The sequence below is a fragment of the Triticum aestivum genome, chromosome 1B, assembly GCF_018294505.1.
Source record: "Triticum aestivum cultivar Chinese Spring chromosome 1B, IWGSC CS RefSeq v2.1, whole genome shotgun sequence".
In the NCBI taxonomy this organism is placed as follows: Eukaryota; Viridiplantae; Streptophyta; class Magnoliopsida; order Poales; family Poaceae; genus Triticum; species Triticum aestivum.
In genome coordinates, this window is record NC_057795.1 from 663,708,797 (window position 1) to 663,713,637 (window position 4,841).

General features: G+C 45.1%; 1 pseudogene; it reads left to right on the forward strand.

Annotated features, from left to right (window-relative positions):
- The first annotated feature begins 226 nt into the window (after positions 1-226).
- On the forward strand, positions 227-4,214 carry LOC123081948 (phospholipase A1-II 7-like; annotated as a pseudogene).
- Positions 4,215-4,841: the final 627 nt, after the last annotated feature.

The window sequence follows — 4,841 nt, forward strand, 5'->3', positions numbered from 1 at the left end:
TAGCCAGCCAACTAGCCAAAAGCAACACATAGTTGTAGTGTCACTGCGAGCATGAGCAAGACACTACCAGTAAAGGCGCCCACTGCACACGCGCCCATACTGTCGCCGGCTCCAAAGCTTGGAGCCGGAAACATCGCCAGCTGGTGGAGCGAGCTCCAGGGCTCGGACTCATGGGCTGGCCTCCTGTACCCGCTGGACAGCGACCTCTGACGCTTCGTTATCACCTATGGAGAGCTTGTGTCAGTCCGCCCATGACGGGTTCAACCTCGAGATTTTGTCTTCACTAAAGGTGTACGCACGCACGCAGGTTCTCGAGCGGGTGCGGAGGCTATTGGAGGAGTACAAGGACGAGGTGACCAGCATCACCATCACTAGCCACAGCCTCGACGCGTCACTCGCCACCCTCAACGCCATCGACATGGTGGCCAACGACGTCAACGTGCCCCCTCCCTCGAATCAACCGCCGTGCCCTGTGACCGCAATACTATTCACGAGCCCACGAGTCGGGAACAACAGGTTCAAGTCCCCCTTCGAGTCATTTGACCTCCCGTGGGCACTTCACGTGAAGAACGCCAAAGACATCGTGCCAATGAACCCGCCCCATGGGATCATACTGAGCTATACGCACATCGCCACATCAATGCTGCCAATCGACATGGACCGGTCACCCTACGTGATCTCAAAAAATGGGTACGCAGCACACCGATTTTTTTATTAATAGTAATCAATAATCACGTAACTACGACAATGGGAAAGGATCTATCCGAATCTGAAAAATAGGAAGGACGCCAAGGAAAACAACGTCCATACACAAACGTTATCGAGAACAACGTCCATGTCTGGGCGCCAAGGAAAACAGCGTCCACACATGGACGCTATTGAGAACAACGTCTAGGTCTGGATGCCACCGCGAACAACATCCCAGTTAATGGTTTGTCCAACTACTCTAAATAGATTAAACCGAGTCACTTTTCTCTAATACACGCGTGTAAACCCTAGTACGCATCGATTCGTCGCTCCTCGACCTCGCCATGTGCTAACTAGCTTCCAGCACTTGACATATCTGATCATCACTGCAACCCTATCTCTCTTGTTCGCTTCTCACCATTAGGATCCCCCAATCTATCCGGTGGTTGCCGCATGCGATTTATGGTAAGGTCATCTTGCATCTCTGTTGGTTCCGGTCTTTGTCCAATTTATTCAATGACTTGTAAGCAAACAGTATGTAGATGATTTTGTTTCTATTCATGTGGTGGTATGATTGCAAATAGGTTTGTTTAGGATAACTGATAGGTTGCGAAAATTCAACTTTGGATAGTCGGCAGTAGTTCAATGTTAGGTTTGTGATATTTACTACTTGCATGTGCATGTTAGCAGGTGGAGATACATGTAATTGTACTGGTATATGTGGATGGTGAAGTGCAACATGGATCCACTGGTGTGTATTATAGTGTTCCTCCCAAAGTCACTTTTCCAGCAACCGACGAAACCACTTTTGAAGATGTCAAGAGTGGGATATGTCGAGGAATTGGACATGGCGATGATCAGTACAACCTTAAAATGCAAGCTCGCTTGGATATTGGAGCTCCTGGACCACATTATTTTCATGTGTGTTATTTCAGATCGGCACAAAGCTATCAAATGCGCATTTAAGTAGCCACACATTGGTTGGAATGAGGGTGCTAGTGAGTGTGTTCATCGATTTTGCTCTCAACATGTCGCGGAGAACCAATACAAATCTTATCGGGATGATGACATTTTGGAAATATTCAAGTGGGTAGTGAAGAAAAAGAAACCTCTTAAGTTTGACGAGAGCATGTCATCTATTGCACATACTTGTCCCGATGCAATGACATATCCTAGAAAGGTCGGTAAGTATTTGCAGGAAGACAGAAATGAGCAGGAAAAACCTGAAAAAGTATTTCAATGCATGGACGGGGGATACCGTTGGGGGATCATAACAAGCAATGGATCCAAGTCCTTAAACAACGCGTTTAGGCTTTCCTGAAGGCTCCCGGTGGCAGCGATCATGGAGGAAATGTTTTCAAAGTGTCTGGAGTGGTTTGTAGAAAGAAGACGAAGTGCTCTTAACTTGGTTGATGGAGGAAAGCAATGGTCCGAACGAGTGACAAACTATTGGTGAAAAGGGGCGACAAGGCAGGACATATGCATGTCATTTCGTATGGCGATGAAGTTGGAATATTTCAGGTGAAGGTTGATAACAAGAGGGTTTCTTTATGCCATGGAGATCATGTTGTTTTTATTCACAGGGACTTCAAGTACAAGGTCACTTTGCAACCAAATATTGATCCATCTTGTGACTACCTAAAGCCAAACCTAACTGGTGTGGCATGTGCTTGCTGTTTGCAAATATAGGAATCTGAATGAAAATGAAATAGTACATTCGTATTACTCTTCCCAAGTGCTTGCAAACACTTGGGCTGGGCAATTTCATCCTTATGGTAACAAAAATGAGTGGCCAACATATAGTGCCCCTACTATTCTTCCCGATGTGAAGTTAATAAACCATGGGCTACATCAGCACAAAAAGATTCCAATGTACATGGATGAAATGCAAGGAAGGTGAATGGGGCACCAGGCCCGACGTTCCACAATAGACAATAATCAAACTGGTATAGAAGCTAGCTATCAATACTGGTTTATATGTAAAATTTGTTCACATGATTTAACTTGTGTGTCTTACCTTCAGGCACATCGTCCAGTCTAGGACATAGCTCGTCGTCGAGTCGAGGAAAGAGGTTGATTCAAGAGAACAACACATCATCCAAAGGAAACATGTCAAGTCAAGGGAAAACACATCATCCAAAGGGAAGAGGTCGAGTCAAGGGAAGAGCACATCAACCAAGGGGAAGAGATCAAGTAAATAGAAGACCACATCATCTAGTTGATGACAGACGGGATTATGATTTGCATTCGTGGTGGCACATTTTCATTTTTTTTATGTATCCAAATTTAGTATCTTTGTTTTCTGTAATGCTCGAGTCCATTCTTCGAACCGAAAAAAAGTGTCCAGAATTTTATGAAATTTTAACACAAGGACTACCATATGATGACTACTATTCCGTGAAATTTTCATCAAATTCGGAGTCACACTTTGAGAGATTTGTCCATTTTTTGTTTTCAGCCGTAATTTGGCCAAAATTTTGAACAGCGAAAAAAAAGTGTCGAGAATTTAAGGACATTTTGACAGAAGGACTACCATATGATGACTAGTATTCTGGGAAATTTTCATCAGATCTGGAGTAACACATTGAGAGAAACATCCATTTTTCGTTTTTAGACATAATTTGGCTGCAACATGAGCTTAGCCAATGTGAAGTGACAAATACCAATGCATTAACAGTTGAGATATGCTAGCATCTACTGTAGTGTGTCATTCAATTGGAGATCAAGAAGTACGTATACCAGTTTCACAGAAATATTACAGTGCCTACCTATGGTGTGCCCCGGCGGGCGACGATTGATGCTGCGAGCAATGCTGGGATGAGGAACGGTCCAGATGTGGAGACCGCGGTGGAGAGATGAGAGAGGGGCCGTCACCTCCGTCGGACTCGGTACCGTGGTGGGCCAACCTAGTTTGACTGTCAAGGATTCAACAAGGGGATTAGCAGAGCTGGTGCGCGAGGGGATGATGGGAGGTGACCTTGAGGAGATGAGCGAGAGATGGGGTGGAGGGCGGAGGCGGCCGTGGAGAGGTGGTCGAGGAGATGAGAGGTGGAAGCCGGCGGCGGCCGTGCAGAGGGGGCCGAGGGGATGACAGCCCCAAACCAGAGTCAACCGGCTCCTGGATTGCTAGTGGGGCCAACCTAATGATGGACGGGACTGATACCAGCGTCCACCCTTGGACGCTGTTTGTGCTAGCGTCCGCACCTGGACGTTGTAATGCCCAACGTCCTTACTGTTTCTCAAATTTATCCTTTCCTAGTTCCATAATTGCTTGATTATTAATTATTATTAATAAAAAATTAGTGCACCACGTGCAGGAGTTGTACATGCACGGTGTTGCAGGGGATCATGGCAACAAGATGGACTTCAACCTGGTGGTAGGCTGTGACGTGGCACTGGTGAACAAGAATCCCGACCTGCTGAAAGACGAAGACCCGGTGCCGGCGTGCTAGTGGGTCATTAACAACAAATAGATGGTCAAGGGCGCCAATGGCCAGTGGAAACTCGATGACTTTGAAGAAGCATAGTTAAGTGGTTAAGAATTAATACAGCTATAAAACATCGCCGCCAATGGATACGGCCTATACTATCTTTTTTTTTTTTGCGGGGTGGCCTATACTATCTATGATAATGCTTGTGATTGGTTTTGCGTTTGCATTTCAATCATTTTGTCTAGCGTGGGTATCTAGAATAGATGATGGCCTGGCCGATCATTCAGTGGTTGTTGTTGTTGTCTCTCATGTCTCGTTAAACTCTCATTTTATATATCCTATAGTTATGCATTGCTTCACTTTGCCTCATTGTTTCAAAAAAGTCAAATGCACATCTAAAGGCCTGAATGGTGAAAATCTCACACTACAACAACATAACCCGTGTTTAAAAGAGTCTTTTTTAATCCAAAGTGACACGGTCTAGGTGTTAATGGCATGTACTTGTTAGGTCCTCGCAAAACAAAGACATGTAATTAGGGGATTCATGGTGCATGAGTTGAGTTGGACGAACACAGGTAGTCCCGAGAAAAGAGAGAAAGCTCGTTGGGGATCAATCAACCAAAGCAAAAGGACTAAATAAAACAGCTAGGCTAAAATAGAGTTTTGATCTCTATCTAACTTAATGACTTTGGTCATTAAGAGTCATGGAAGCCGTATGTACAA